This window comes from Ambystoma mexicanum, chromosome 4q (assembly GCF_040938575.1).
Source record: "Ambystoma mexicanum isolate Mex_15411 chromosome 4q, UKY_AmexF1_1, whole genome shotgun sequence".
Classification (NCBI taxonomy): Eukaryota; Metazoa; Chordata; class Amphibia; order Caudata; family Ambystomatidae; genus Ambystoma; species Ambystoma mexicanum.
Genome location: NC_090928.1, coordinates 239,423,753 through 239,440,833, shown reverse-complemented (window position 1 = coordinate 239,440,833; position 17,081 = coordinate 239,423,753). Strand labels below are relative to the sequence as shown.

General features: G+C 48.5%; 1 protein-coding gene across 1 annotated transcript in view; it reads right to left on the bottom strand.

Annotated features, from left to right (window-relative positions):
* Positions 1-16,752, bottom strand: part of NANP (N-acetylneuraminic acid phosphatase) — a 173,932-nt gene extending 157,180 nt beyond the window's left edge. The window contains exon 1 of the mRNA XM_069607791.1: positions 16,656-16,752. The gene's annotated coding sequence lies outside the window, so the exon portion shown is untranslated. The remainder of the gene's footprint in view (positions 1-16,655) is intronic.
* Between the last annotated feature and the right edge of the window lie 329 nt (positions 16,753-17,081).

The window sequence follows — 17,081 nt, the reverse complement described above, 5'->3', positions numbered from 1 at the left end:
CCCATGCCCACAGTTTACGGCAATCTCCGCCTAGCCTCCCCTGCCATCCTCAATTGCACCATACACATCATACACACTCTTATATAAAAACACACACCCACGACACACATTGCGCCCGAAGCGGCAGCATCCATGCCAGCATCAAGCCCAATAACGCACCCACTCCACACATTAAATGTGCCCTTATCAATGTTCACTCACTCATAGCACATGCCTTAGAAATACACAACCTCCTTTCCAACCACAACTTCGATTTACTGGCCATCACAGAAACATGGCTACATGAAGCATCCGGCCTTGTGGTCACTCTCGCACTCCACCCCCCCCCCCCCACCCCCGATTACACCATTTTCAGACAAGTCAGACCAGGTTGCACAGGAGGAGGAGTAGCCCTCGCTATTAAACTCGTTAGTCACTCTTGGGATAGCAATTCCGACATCCTATCCGTCAAGCTTACACTGTCCCCCAATAACACCACTAACATGCACATACTATATCGCCCCCCTGGCCTCCCTTCAAACTTCCAGGGACACCTCACCCATCTACCTAGCGATACCATCAAAGGCTCTACAAAGACCCTTCTTCTTGGAGACCTAAACTTAGGATTTAATGACTCCAATGACAAAGCCGCCACCTCCCGCACTAAAGAGCCCATCGACCTAGGATTCACACAAAAAGTCTCAAGCCCTACACAGTCCAAAGGTTGCACCCTTGATTGGGTTGCAGACCACAATTGTCTAATCACCATCACAGCCAACACAGCCTTGCCGTGGACTGACCACAACTGTATTGAGTTCACCTTACCCATTTCCTCCACTCTGAAAATCCTCACACTGGCCCCACTGCACAAGTAAGAAGTTCCAAAAAAGGTACACAGGATATCCTACGACCTCACCTTAATATCCCAGCACTAGCCCCACCCTTTTCCAACAATCCAAACCCCTTACGGACATATACAAAGATACCCTCTCTATAGCCATCAACTCCATAGCACCACTTGAATGCAAAAAGGAAAAGAAGTCGCTACACAAAAACTCCTGGTTCACTGAAGAACTGCAGTCATTACGCTGCCTCAAAAGGGAGGCTTTGAAAAACTGGCAAACTAACCCCAGCGACAACACCAAGAACTGCTTTAACCTCATCTCCCGCCAGTATGAAGATATTCCCAAAGCAAACTCCTTCAATGTCCGAATCGCCAATTCCAACTCACAATCCAAGGAAATCTTCACCATCTTCAATGAACTCATCTCTTCTCCAAACACTCCAGATGATATCATCAAAGATGAAGCATGGCGTGCTAGTATTTTTTTTTCCATTAAAATGGTTAAGTTTATTATAAACTTTTCATTTATCGAAACTAGGAGAATTGCATAATTCAACTCTTCGTCTCTGGCTATGTTTTCTGCTTATCTTGTGTTAGTGTGTCTATTTATCATTAGACCATTTCTAGCAGGTCTGTTAGCTAGTTCTAGAAAGTTCTGCAAAAATTGGACAACTGTACATATAAAAGTTTGTTTATTTGTCCGTTCATGATGAGTGTCCATCGTGTTTCAGCATCCATTTGCTTCGATGAGATCTTGAAGTGTGAGCCAAACGTCAATCTCTTTTCCATGAGTTCGGGACATATCATTAGTAGGTGGAATATTGTTTCCAATGTCTCCTGATTTTTACAGAAGCGGCAATGTCGCTCAGAGGCCTCTGTTGTCTGGGACATGCCTAAATAGTCTCTAGTAGGCAGGATGTTTAGTCTCATCTTCATGTATGTTGCACACATGACTGGATCAGGAAAAGATCCTGTGCTAGTATTCAATCTGCCATGCTCAATAAAATTGAACTCCTTAAAAAAAAATAATAATAATATAAAAAATAAATCAAGGACCACTACAAAGCCCTACCTCACCATGCTGGGCCTACACTATCTGACGCCACCGCCCCTCCACCAAATAACACCAAACCTCTCTTGTCGTTTAGAGACATCACTGAACCCGAAGTCATTAGCCTCCATGTGCAAAGGGGACATCTGTCCCCCCCCAAGCTCATAAAGGACTGTGCAGACCTCCTTGGTCAGTTTCTGACAGCCTTTACTAATGCTTCTTTCAGAACAGGCACCATTCCTGCCAGCATTAAAGAAGCATGGGTACGCCCCCTTCTGATAAAGCCCAAACTAGACCCTGCACAGCCCAACAACTATCGTCCCATAACCACTGTGCCGTTCCTCCTCAAGATCCTGGATAAAGCAGCCCACTGCCAAATCCAACAATTCCTAGAATCACACTCCATTCTCGGGACTAGGCAATCAGGGTTCCGCAAAGGTCACGGCACGGAAACAGCCCTTGTGGACCTCAAAAACCAGATCACCAAAATCATGGACAAAAGGAAGCCAGCCCTCCTACTTCTCTTTGACCTCTCGGCAGCTTTTGATTTGGTTGATCATAAAACACTCACCTCACCCAATCAGCTAACTTCTCCAATGAAGCAGCTCTCTGGATCACCTCCTTCCTGGAAGGCAGGGCAATGCAAGTATTTTCCAACATAGCCAACGCTGCCCTCACCACTATCCACTGCGGAGTCCCACAAGGCTCCTATACAGCACCCACATTATACAACCTGTTTACGAAGCCCCTCTTCGATAAGCTTGACGCCCCAAGTATCACGTATACCAATTACGCCGACGATACGCAGGTACTCATACCTCTCACCGGCTCCTACAACGGGGACACCCAAGCTCTTCACTCTATATACACCACCATTCAAGCATTGATGGCAGCCAATGGCCTGTGCCACAATGGGGAGAAGACCGAAATCATCATACTAGGTCAAAAAATGACACTAGCCAAACTAGATAAACTGTACTCCAAATTCACCATTGACAATACGACCATCCCTGTCTCCTAATCTGTAAAGTTTTTAGGTGTCTACATAGACTCCACACTATCGATGACTAGACAGGTCAGCGCTATCACCTGTCTCAGCGCACACCACTAAACTCATCAACGCAATTAAACCATACCTATACAAGCTAAACTGTTTATCAATAGCTAGAGCCACCATTGGCCCCAAACTAGACTACTGCAACGCCCTCCTAGCAGGTACATCCACAAAAAACCTTAACTGACTCCAAGTCACGCAAAACAATGCCCGAAGGGCTGCATTGAGCCTTCCCAAAAGGGAACACATTCCCCTTGCCAGAGGCTCCCAGTTCAAGAGCGTATCACATTTAAAATCCTCACTCTCACCCACAAATGTCTCAACCTCACAGCACCACCATACATTGGAGGGACTATAACCAAGGCCAATTCAACAAGACCCACTACGACTTACTACGCTAACCAACTACACATCCCACGCATCAACAGAGCCAAAGCTGAAGGGCTGGGCTTCCCCTAAATAGCCGCCAAGCTACAGAACACACTACCCCCAGAAATCAGAGCAGAAAACTCTATTTGCCTTCCGGAAAAAAATTCAAACTTCCCTCTTCATCTAACACTTTGTATGTTTCCCTTGTATGCAAAACTGTATGTATGTGACTGTTCTATTTCTCCACTGTTCCTTTGCCTGTAATTAAGCGTTCTGTCTGTAACAAGCGCCACGATGCGTCCAGGCAGCTGAGCGCTCTACAAATTTGAATAAATAATATTTGTCATTCTAAAAAGAAAGAAAGAACCAAATCCTCAATTAAACGTAATGAATACCAATTCATAACAAATCAAAACAAATGAATATGTTTAATCTGCTTATTGCTTGAACACTAAGCTAATTGAGTATGGGGAATCTGCTCAATGTGCATGATAACGAAGAATCTGATCTTCAGTATCCAGTCCTATTTTAAGACTCCATTTTTAAAAAAAACGCCTTTATGGCCAATCTGCAATGCAAAGGGCCCATCGGACAGGTTGGAACAAAACTAAAGGGCAACATACTGTTCCAATCAAACATGCCTTGATTAGTGCACGTACCCACTAACCATAAATCAAAAGTAGAACCCGACACATGTTAAGTGAGGGAAAAAGTACTCGAATGAGAAAAAGAAATCCCATTATACCCGACTGCTGCTATCTCTTTTCATCATACACCCGCAGACAAACCTCTAGGAAGAATAAAGGGTATTACAATTATAATAACCTTAAAGCGACAGCCACAAAAGATTAGCCTGGCACCGCACAATTTCCTGACCATGCAGTGTGCCACCCTTAGTGTGAACTCCTAAAAGAACCAGGTACCAAGTGCAGTCAAAATCCCACGTTCAAAAGCCATGATTTCCCAAAATGAAAGGTTGCCTGTAGAGGTGAAGTCTGGCAAGATCACGGCCGTGCAGATCTCGCGAGACTACATGTGGATGTGCGCGGGCGGCGCATGGTCAGAGTGAGAGAGTGCTGAGTGGACCGGGAGTGCAAAGCAGACGCTGCCTGTCGCTCCTCCTGCCAAAAGGCTTGGGCTTTGATGACCAGCAACAGTAGACCCTTATGAGGCCCTAAAAAAGGACAGTGCAGACTGTGCTGTGAAGTAATAGCAGGACACTAGTGCGTATTGGCTGTGAAGCAACTGCAGGGCACTCCAAAGGGGCTTTAATTGGCAGGTCACTGTTAACTTCATTACTGCAGATTTATTTCATGCACAATAAACCCTTCCTTAAATCAATGCTGTGTGCAGAGTTTTATATAAGGCCACTACATATTTGGTGACGAGGGTCCAGGACAGAACCTATTCAGCTCCATTATGCAATGTGCAACCCCCCTGCCAGCATTTCGCCAATCTCCACGTAGGCCCGCTATTCCACGGACTCAATGGGAACCCTTGTTCAACACGTACCTGGAGGCTGGTGGTGAGGGGGTGGTGGGGGGGCATGGACTACACCACGGGGAGAAAGAAAGCGATGATGTTCAATGGCATGGGGGGGGGTCGAAGGGCAGAGAATATTCACAGGCCTGGAGCCTGAACAGGCAGCAGGGGATGATGATTTTGTCTTCAAAGAAGTGATCCAGCAAAGAGAATACCGTGCTGCACTGTCTAATTCTACACACGGAAGCAGGAAAGCGCAGAGCTCGTTGACGTCTACGTCACTTGCATGAGGGAGCTGGCTGCATTGTGCAGTTTTGGTGACAATGCCAAGAATATGATCTGCAACATGCTGGTGGTTCACACAAATTGTAGGAAGGTACAGGACAAGTTCATCCTCGAGAAAGGACTGACATTGGATAAAGCTGTTCAGATTACAAGAGCGAAGAAGAAACCTCGAGCAGACACAAAGAATGGTGGGATCATCGGCTGCTGATGTGACTGCGGTGCAGTGGAGAGGGCAGCGGGATAGACACAGGCGGGACTTCGTCGAGGAAAAAGGGGGGGGGGAGATGAGAGCCCCTGAAGTGTCACAGATTCACCAGCACATAGCACTTGGCAAATGACAGATACTACCCTGTGAGCAACAGTTTTCGAACTGCAGACGGTTTGGGCACATTGCCATAACCTGCAAATGGAAAGGGAAGAAAATCCCTTACATTGAAGGTGTCGGGCGAGCGAGAGGTGAAGAAGAAAGTGACGATGAGAGTCATACGGTTACAATGGTGAACAGCTCAAATTTGAGAGGAGAGAAGCCGTATTTTGTCATAAAAGTAGATGGAAACGATAGTCGTGTAATGCAGACTTAGGCTCCGATTTAACCATAATGCCTCTCCAAACGTACAAGGACATGGTGGGACGTCAGAACCACCAAACACAGACCCACAGTGTTTGGGGGAGCGTCAGTGGACCTTTTGGGTTAAATCAAGGCAAGCATAGAATTCAAGGGCAGGCAAGCGACGACCACGGTCTATTTCTCCGAAGGCACGGCAGTACTGAGGTGGGATGACCAGCACAAATTGAACATAAGGCTGGATCTCAGTACTGACGACGAAGTACTGTCGATGAAAACAGGAGGAGTGTCAGCATTCAGAGACAAATTTACTGTGCTCTTCTCTGAAGCCCCAGGGAAAATTAAGAACTACGTACACTAAATAAGGCTGAAGCCCAACGCAGTTCCGGTAAAGCATAGAGAGTGAAACCTGTCCTGCAACTGCAAGAGGCACATTGCAAGCTCATCTGAGAAAAATGGTCAAGGAATGGTCCATTGACACTGTAGAATCCACTGAATGGCTGACCCCAGTGCTACTAATTAAGAAACAACAATCCAATGATATCAGAGTGTGCATAGACCTACGCAGTTTAAACATGGAGGCAATAAAAGAGAGTTACCCACTGTCCAGTATCAACAAATTGATACTTATGATGAAGGAGGCCAAATATTTCTCCAAGTTGGACATGTGCGATGCATATCACCAGATAAACCTCCTTAAAGAGTCCCGACCATTAACAGCATTCATCATGTTGTTTGGCACATATCAGTACACCAGAAAGCCATTTAGATTGTCATCAGCTGCGTCAGCATTCCACGGGATGAAGGATTCATTAATAAGGAGCATGGGAAATGTGTCTTACTTTCAGGATGACATCCTCATCTATGCTGGCAAAGCCGAGACACATGATAAAGGCCCTCAGGAAAGTTCTGGAGAAACTTCAAGAAACGGGTGAACGCCATAGATAGCAAAGTGCATGTTTGGGGCAAAAGAAGTGGAATACTTTTGGGAACAAAATCTCAAGAGATTGGGTTAGTCCCAAAAAGAACCTTCTACAAGCCATTGGCCAAGCCCGTGCACCAGAGTAAATAGACGAACTACGTTTCTTCCTCAGACTCACGGAGTACTAAGCAAAGTTTGTAACCCGGTTTTCAGAGATGAAACCAGACCAACAGCAGTAGACCCTTATGAGGCCCTAGCCAAGGACAGTGCAGACTGGGCATTGAAGTAACTGCAGGACACTAATGCATACTGGCAGTGAAGCAACTGCAGGACAAGATCCAAAGGGGACTTTAATTGGCAGGTCACTGTTAGCCTCATTACTGCTGAATTCTTTCATGTACAACAAACCCTTCCTTAAATCAACGCTGTGCGCAGAGTTTTATGTAAGGCCACAACATGGCCCACAGATGTTGATTCTAAAGTGTACAGTATCCTATACAAACACACCCCTCCACCAGCAGGTAGCATTGCAAGGCCAGATTCCTTTTTATGTTATGAAAAAGAACACGTAAAAAAGAATGCCTCGACTGGTTACTGTGATTGTTAATGCCCAGAGTACTTAACAGTAATCTTCATTACTCCTAGTCCTTCTGTTCCTCGTCTCAGCACTTACCAATGAGGTGTCCCACCTCTTTAAAAGGAACCCTCTTTCTACTTTTAATTTCTTCAGACCCCGCCTCTCAACCTCTGGGCAGAACAGCCTGCCTTCCCCAAGACACAACAGTATGTAACACTACCCAATAGGCCCATTTAAAACGAGGAAGGGTGAAGTGGGAAACTCGTGCTGCGACGAGGAAGAGAAGGACTAGGAGTAATAAAGAGTACCAGTAAGTAATCTGGGCATCACCTCCACGTCCACTCTTCCTTGTTCCAGCAATTATCAATGAGGCGTGCCAACTCCCGAGGGAATGGGCCGAGCGCAAAGAAAAACACCAGAAGGCAAATGGAAAATGCAACCCGACCAACACCAATTTATTGAAATACACATATCCAGACAGTAGCAACAAGCTATTTCACAAGAGCGCCACACTCAACACACCAGACCCCAAAGGCCCCCACCTCCCACCGCTGAAGAGTCAAATGATAGTGGAAAATTTAAGTGTGTGGATCAGACCAGGTTTTGGCGCTGCAAATGTCCTGGATAGTAACATAGCGGGCTTCAGCAGGTCCCCCTCGTGGACCTGCCCTGTACACGAGACAGAAGGGCAGAGCCCCACAGATGAGTAAGCCAACGCGATAGAGGCTAGGGGAGGAACAAAAAGCCCTATTGCGATCCAAATAGAGCAGAACCGCCTGCCGTACATCCAGAGCGGCCCAACGAACCTGCTCTGGGGAGGAGGGAGAGGGGGAAAAGGGAAGGAAGAACAATCTCCTGGCCAAGATGAAACCTAGAAACCACCTTAGGAAGAAAGGACGGGTGGCACTTGAGAAACAACGCATCGGGGGAAACCACCGGGTAGGGTGCCTCAGTAGAGGGCACCAAGATCCCCCAAACCGTTGTGCCGAAGTGACAGCCACCTAGGAAACCACTTTCAACGTGAGGAAACTTCAGACAAAGGTTCAAAAGGAGAAGACAGCAGAGCCTGAAGGACCAGTGGGAGATCATAGGAGGGTAACTAGAAGCAGGGCCAGGCCTAGCAAGAGAAAAATTGTAGAAGGTGACCCACCAAGGAGTGACCACCCACAGCCGGACCCCCAATGGCATGGATCGAAGCCCACTGAGTCCTCAGAGTGAAGGCAGGGAGACCAAGTTAAACCCATCCTGAAGAAACTGCAGCACAGGAGCCCCAGAACCCAGGAAGTAGGAACCGCCATGGCTCAGACACCAGGACATGGAAGTGCCCCCAGTGCCTCTCGTAGGGCCTCAAGTTAGAAGGATGCTGGTCCCTCTGAATGTGCGAAACCACTTCGTCAGAGAGCCCCCCAAGAAACTAGGCGTGCCCTTTCAGTCTCCAAGCCCCCCAGATCAAGTTCACTGAATCCAGACTACTAGCGAGAGGCAACATGGGGGACACAGCCAAGTCAAGGAGAAGGGGAAACCAGCGTCTGCAAGGCCAAAGCGGAGCAACAAAGATCACCACCGCCCGAGAGTCCCGGATGCATAGAAACACTGTCTGAATGAGAGGGAGGGGTGGATGCATACAGGAGACACGGCGGCCACACAGAGGGCAAAGCAGCCACACCTGCAGAGAGGGGAAATGGGAGAAAAGCCGGGGGACCTTTGCAGACAGGGGACAGGCAAACAAATCCACCCAAGGAGTACCCAGATCCCTGCAGATCCTCCGAAAGACCACCTCCCGCAGCACCCACTCCCCGAGGTGAACACATGGCTGAGGCGATCCGCCATCACATTGTCCCGGCCCCTGATGCGACATGCAGACAGCAAGAGAAGATGAGACACCACCCAAGTACAGGGGAGAAGAACAAGAGACCCAAAACAGACCTTCCAGGATTTTGCGGCATGAAATGGCAAATTTTGCGGCATGAAATGGCAAATTTTGCGGCACAAACCTTTATTTATTGCGGCATTTTTGCGGGTCATTTTGTATTAACTGGAGGGTGTAAGATTGCCACATTGCAGGAAATAGGCAGAGTGCAAGGCTACAAGAGAGCCAGGGTATCATTATTATGTATCTTTTGTATTAATTTAATAGGAAGAGTCCCAGATGTCTCTGGCTTGGCAGAACAGTGTTTGATTTGGCTACATTTCTGGTTTAATGTTCAAGCCTATTTAATAGTATTTCAAAAAAGGTAGCAGGCACTCCTCTCCAGAAAGAACATGGCATGATTACCTGTTCTGAGATGAGAGTTTGCAGCACATGCTTTTTGCTCACTGTACCTTTCACAGATGGGAAATGTCCATTTGTCCCGCCCACATGGGCAGTCCAGCACCGAAACGCTATGGCAATTCCTCTCTGAACAAGTGTACCAAAAGCAACCCCATACACGTGTTATCATGCCATGTTCTTTCTGGAGAGGAGCGCCTGCTACCTTCTTTGAACTATTTAATAATATTAACTAAATTGATCATTATATATTGTAATGCTGAAAATATTCCCCTTCTATGTTCTCCAATCCCCCAAACACCCACACACCTCTCTCACCAACACACATCTCACCAACTCTCCATCCCAACTTACATTCCTTAACCTCTCACTCTGTCATACAAATACTCACGTGCTATGTCACACTGTCAAGTCACAATTTGCACTGCCCAGCCCCTGCCACACTCCAAATCATACTCCCAACTCACACCTTACACTCTACAATTCCTCCCGCAATATACAGTTTCATTCTTTTGTGCTGCTTCTGCATCTTGCATCCTTTCTCCCATTCTATCACACTCTTCCCTCATACTTTTTCCCAATCTGCAGCTCACTGCCTCTTTCTGGCCAACCGCTTCCTCTCTGCTTTCTGGCTCACTGACCACACGCTCCCTCTACTTTCTGTACCTCTGCTCGCTCTTAGATTTCTGGCCCACCGCATCACTGCTTCCTCTGCTCTCTTGTGCTGCGCTTCCTCCTCTGACCCACTGCTCTCCCTTTGCTTTCTTGCCTATCACTTCACATCTCACCCATCACTCTCCCTCTTTCATAGTGTAACCATTTTTTTATTTTTTTTAAAATGTAGATTTTGACCCAGTTCCTCAAATAGTGGGGCATTTAAAAAAAGAACGGAGGATATGCTATTTTTAGACAACCCATTTTTGGAAATGAGCAGGTCACCTTATTCTCAAAGGTGACTGGCGCATTTCCACAGGCTTGAGCTGTAGCGCAAATTGTGCGCTGGCCAGCTGCCTTGAATGGTGTTCTGGGTTGTTTGACCGAAGTGTAATTATTTGCGGCAGAATTGACCATAGTCAATTTCGCTGCGAATTGATTTGCACTTTAGCCAAACAACCCAAAATGTACCTTTCACCACCACCCCATCCCCTCCCCTACTTAACTGCTTGGTCGCTGCCACTTCCCCTGCAACCCTGCGGTGCCAGATCCGTCCCTCTAACGTGGGTCGGATCCGACTCTGCAGGGTCCCTTTTTTGTTATTTTCTTTTTTTTTTTGTCCCCGGCTCCAATTTTGAGGAAAAAGGGGAAAACACTTATGCAACCACCCTAGACCAAAAATGCGGAACATGGGGAGCGGGTGACACCCACGCAACACATGTTCAGTATTTATAAAAATTGATCGAATAGTACTGGACAAAATAGGTCAAATTGTAACATTCGATAGATTTTTGTCATCAAAATGGGCAGTACTTTGAATAGAATCGCTCTCCAGACAGTGTTCTGCAAGCTCCTAGCGCCTTTCACAGGGACAGGCCCTCCAGGTGCCTGCCGCTGTAAAATGCGACCCAAAAAATGCATTTTTATCCTGTTTGAGGAACAGAAATGCAAGCGGCACAGCAGCGGTTCATACCTTAAAAGAAATGCATGACAGGGTCAGGAAAGACCCTGCCATGAGGTGGCAGCCCCACATCCCGTGCGCGTAGGGTTGCCTACAATTTCTGCACATTTAAAAGCGCATCTTGCTTGGAAATGAGGGATGCGCTTTTAAATTGACAAAAACGCCACTTTATTTGATCAAGGAGGTGAAAAAGGCCATCTGAATGGGCGCGCATATAGAATGTGCCCATTCATGTGTCCCTTGTGAATTGGGCTGCACTTTTTTGGTGCGCAAGTGATGAGATGTGTTAGCGCATTTCATTACTTGTGTAAAAAAAAGTTGAGAACCTGTCACCCTGAGTATTTTTTTTTTTAAAACAGTAATTTTTGCAGATTACTTAAAAAAGAAAAGTAAACAAATTTTTTTTTTTTTTTTAAGATGCAATTTTTGCACAAACCGGCTGTTTTTGCGGCATTTTGCACAAAACGGCCGTTTTCGCGGCATTTTGCGGGATCGCAAAATCGCTATAAGCTGGAGGGTCTGCCAAAAGACCGAGAGCTCCCCTGGCGGTTGATACACCCCGCAGTGGCTGTATTGTCTGAGCAGAGAACAGCCTACCCCTCCAAGACCGGGCCAAAGGACTGCAGAGCCCTTAAGGCCGCCAAGAGCTCCCTCCAGTTGGGGGACATGGCCATGTCACCCAGGGATCACAACTGCTGCAGCTCCCGACCCAGGGCCACCGCCCCCTGCCCCACCAGGCTGGCGTCTGTGGTAACAATGATCGGAGAGAGCGGACAAAGTGGGAACCCCACCAAAAGATTGGGCAGGTGCAGCCAGCAACGAAGATAGGAGCCACAAAGTCCAGAGATGACTCCAAGCAAGTCCTGTGGATATGGAGCAACAGAGGACGTAGGTGAAGTCTCGCCCAGGGAATAAGGAAGACACACGTAGCCCCAACAATGAATAAAGTCCCTGGCCAGGGCCGACTCCCGAGCCAGAAGATGCACCAGGCAGTACTGCAGTCTGAGCACTGACAAGGGGAAGAATGACTCGCCCCCACCAGTCCAAAACCTGGCCCCAATGAACTGAGGATCCGGCAAGGGCTGCATATGAGAAACCCCAGCAAGGTCAGTAGAGCACAAGCAGACTCAAGGTGTCACAGCGGAAGATCTCTTGACCAAGCCTTCAGGAGCCAGACGTCAAGGTACGGGAAGACCTGAATCCCCCAGAGGTGAAGAGCGGCGATGACAGGCCCCAGAACCCTGGTGAAGACCTGGAGAGACGACTTCAGGCCCAGGGCAAGGTCTGGAACTGGAAATGATCCTTGCCCACTGGAAACCTAAGAAATGTCTGATGGGCAGACCAAATGGGAACGTGCAGGTAGGCGCCCGGAAGATCCAGGGAAACCAGGAAATCCAAGCACTTCACCAGAGTGACCCGCTGAAGACACTCCATTTTGAACCTCCGAGTCAGAATGTGCATGTTCAAGATTTGGGCACCAGGAAGACAATGGAGTAAACCCACAGACCCCTCTCCGATCGAGGCACCTGCCAAAGTACCCTCTTGGAGCAAAGTTCCCAGAGCGCCTGCCGTATGGCCAACCTCTTGACAGGGCACCTGGGCAAGGGCGCCCGGATCAGACCACAGGGAACAGGAGGGGAGACCAATTCCAACGTGTACCCCCATCTCACCAAACAATTGACCTAGGCATCCCCCTGAGAGCCGGAATGATTGCTTCCAAAAGAACCGTCAGGCGGCCCCCGACAGGCCTGGCGTCAGGACTTCTGCTGGCGAGGGAGATGGGAGGGTTGGTGGGGGGGGGGGGACCGGTACCGAACGCCACTTATGCCCAGTCACAGGCCAAGCCCGACCCTTAGGGTGGGGGTGAGTCCACTGGCGAGGGGCTGCCCCTGACAGAACCCCTGTGAGCAGCGGCATACTTCCTAGAAGGGGCGCAGGATCCGAGCGCTCCCCTGCCGCCTTCAGGGCGGACTTCAGACTCCCAAGGGCAGCTTCCGCCGAGTATGAGGCATAAGTGGTAGCCCGCAAGGACAAATGAGCTCCTCCATAAGCCTTCCTCAAGGAGACATCCACTTAACGATCTGTGGGGTCCCGAAGAGAATAATTCGAGGACAAAGACGACCTTCCCACCTGACTGGGAATGATGTCATCCAGCAGAACTACCTGCGGCAGGGCCATCTCCTCCCCCTGCAAGGGAATACAGCTTGGCAAGTAACCTGGGGACCGCTGACTTGTCCGGATCAACCCACTCGCTCAAAATCTCAGTCTTAATTTCACAGAGAAGCGGGAGACCTTCTTGTGAGTGCAATTAAACTGGGGCGGAGGGGGCCGAACACCTACAGCCCGAATAGATGGGGATGCAGAGTGTGGAAACCCCATTTAATGGGACACTTGAAGAATATCCGCCATGGACTCCTTGTCCAGGTACTTGCCCTTGAAATCAGTCGACCTCAGGAAATGGCACAGGCTGCAGGATGAGGCGTTGGATCATGAGGAAGAGGACAACCCCCTGCTACGTCGAGGCTGAATCCCCTCCTCCTTTAGCGCTCTCCGAAAAACACGCAGGAGCCGGTCGACTGGCACCCTACAACCCCTCTGCCTCTTAGGAGGCGAGGGAAAAGGAATAGGAAGGAGAGCGAGGTTCCACATGTCAGCGATTCCTCATGGTGTCAGCAACATCGTCCAGAAGCTGAGGCCCGCAAGCACAGAGAAGCAGCCACAGAGGAGCAAGGTAAACACAGAACAACCAGAGGCCACCGGACTTAAATATTCCAGTATCAGCGGGAAAGGACTGGCCACTAGGCAACCCCAAACACTGCCTGGGAGTCCAGGTGCACACAAACAAGCCAGCAAAGAGGAACAGGCCACAACCACGCCCCCCACTCCCGCTTACCTCAGCCCGGGGCGAGAGCACCCCGAGCCATGCAGACCTGGAGGGCGAGCCGCTCCACGACGCCCCCAAGACACCACCCCCAACTGGGGCAGGCATCCTCGACCACCACCCCCGGCTATGCCAGCGGCGGTAGGAGGCACCAGCCACCCCACCCGTACTCAACACCCCCCGGAGAACGCCTGCCAACCCGAGCAGGTCCCTACTCCGCAAGGGACCTGTAGGCAGTGGTAAATGACAACAAACCTCCCCCCCCCGGCTATGCAGGGTGGATGGGGGGTGGGGAGGATGGCAGGAGCGGACAGAGTCCCTGCCCAAAGGCAGGGCAAAAACGAAGTGTTGGTTCTTGGGGAAGGTGGGCTGTTATGCCCAGAGGTGGGAGGGGGCGGGGACTGAAGAAATTAGAAGTAGAAAGAGGGTTCCTGTAAAGAGGTGGAGCACCTCATTGATAAGTGCTGGGGCGAGGAAGAGTGGACGGGAGGTGTTGCTCAGTTCACTAATGTGGGACTTATTTAAAAAAGTCCCTACTTACATGTACATGTTCGTATTCCCCAGAAACTTGTAAGACCTCCATCCACAGAGACTTCAGTGGGTCATTAAAGATGGCTGCCATTATATATGCTGTAAAGTCATATGACAGCCTTTCCTATGAATGTGAAACACTGCAAAATCATGTATTTGCGAAGCACTCCCCATTACGATCACCAGCTGGTACTCAACAAGCTGAAACCACGCAAAATAGAAAAGTAGAATATCCATCAAGGAACAGTAGCTACTAAAGAGTATTTGCAGAAGAAAGCCATCGGTGTGGGCCGCACAGCCTTATGCCCGCTTGGGGTTTTGTCAACTTTGACAATTCTTATCTTGTGTAAGTAATAATAATCTTCATTCTCTTCACGCTCAGTTTTCCAACTGTTATTTTTTAATTCTTTAAAAAGGGTGTTTTATCAATGCATTTCGGACATGTGTCCTTCGTCAGGGCCTCGTCTAATCCATCAAATCAATAGCACGTGATCACGCATTGATGATCAAAAAAATTGGGTACAATAGGTAAAGCCAATTATCAAACAGCCACAGGTCAAGAAATATAGCATTTTGATCATGAACAGGGATCACCGTCACCAGGGGAAGTGAGACAGTGACTAGGAACATATCGCACTTCAGGAAAGTACCGCCCGAGCCCGAGCTGTGGGAAGAAAACCCAAGATCCGCAAGCGAAGAAACCAGATCACATAGTCGGCCACAGGGCCGAGTGACACCTGAAACTTATGAACTACCAAGAGAGCCAAGGACACCCAACCGGCAAGAAGACAAAGTCAGGCCAGAGAGTCATCTGGCAGAAGATCCCAAGAGAAGCCATCCCCGATACCACCTGCGGGAAAGGCCAAAACCATCGTCCCACCTCCAAGGGTATGTCGTAGATGGAATCTACCAGCAGGTGAGCCTGCCCAGACAAAATCTGAGAGACTAGACCTGTTGTGATGTGTTATCGTTAAATGTTGTGAAAAACATTCCAAGTTGGGGAAGAATGTGGTGTCACGTGCCGGAGAAATTCCCGGTCACGTGTCAGGGGCGGGGAGAGGAAAAATAAAGACATCACCGGAACTGGCACGAAGACGCCAGTCCGGGTTTATGCAACTTCACGAGTGGTTGTGTCCTGATTACACGCAGCGAAGCGTGGCGCCACACGGCCTAGCTAGGCCCCTCTCCTGTGTCGGGCTGGCATCACCATATGCCCGACATCACACACTGGAGAGCAGTTGGTGGACAGCTCTGGAGTGTCCGGCTGGGTTCAGGGTTGCTGCAATAAAGGCACTTCTACATCCGCTCTGTGTCCTCCTTACCACAGGGTGCTACTTTATCCCGTCTTGCTATGTGACGTTATAATTTGATACAGTATGAGATGTTGTGCACTTGTATCGAGAATTGTATACAGGTATATGTAGTACACTATTATTTGTTTTACATCCTCAATAAACTCTGGAACACTGTATCAATAGGCATAGCCCACAATACCCAAAGACGATGCCAGTGAAATCAGTTGACATCGTGGACAGGAGGGTTTATTCTCCTGTCCACTTTTAATAAAAATAGATTAGTGCCATGAATGATCTGAAACCAGAACACATGCGTGTCTAGAAGGTTCCGGGGCCATATTTCTTCCACATCTTGGGTTTTAGGCAGTAAATGTAAAAAATAAATTTATATTTTTTGGCAAACTAAAATATATATATTACAAACGTCTGTACCATGATTTTTCTAAAGTTGATTACATTTTCAATGAGCATTATAACAAAGTCAGCCGCTAAAATGAAACATTGGCTGCATACGCCAAAACGGCAAAACAAGGCATTGGTTCAAGGCATGGCTCTGGATTCGGGAAACTGCCAAATCTCGCGCTCGCATGTATCAAAATAATGTACAAGCGTTGCACTTACCACAAGGTAACAAAAAAAAGTATACAAAAGGGAGTCAAATTTAAAGCTCTGCCGTGTGCAAAATACATTGAAACAAAAATGGTCCTCCTGTACAGATACATGACATTTACATAAAGAAAGTAAAGTATTGGTCTACGCCTGGGTTCCACGTCTCACAACCAAGATGCCAAGTTCTCCCCACCCCCTTCTCCTGCACTTCGGCGGTACCCCCTCTGCACCTTCCACAGCCCACATCACGGTCTGGCCTTACTGTAAACCACGTAACACCCTTCCCTCTGCCTCTTACTGTACAGCTCACGTGATCCTCTTACTGACCTCAATCTCGTGCCTTAGTGTAGTGTACCACTGCGACCACAAGAACCGGTGTTATGTAATATTTGTTATCCCATGCCTTTCCGGCATCCCCTGTATTAGGCCGTCTTCCGGGTCAACGCTGATTGGCTATATTAGCCTCAGCGCCGCCCCTATGAGCCTAATGAGGGGTTGGTTTCTAATTATCGGCAGTGGCCTAAGGACACGCCCCTAACGATAGCCCCTCCTCCCATCTTTTAAGGTGGGGCTGTGGCAGGTTTTATGGACCGCGCCTGTGAGTCTGAGCACCGGCCCCTCTTCCGAGCTGTCAGACTAAAGGAGCAGAGCACCGAGCCAGATGACTCAGTTGCTGTAATAGATAAAACACCGTTAATTCCGAGAGAAAGCTTTACATTAAAACGCAAGGCTGCCTTTGAGGAAGCCTTGATG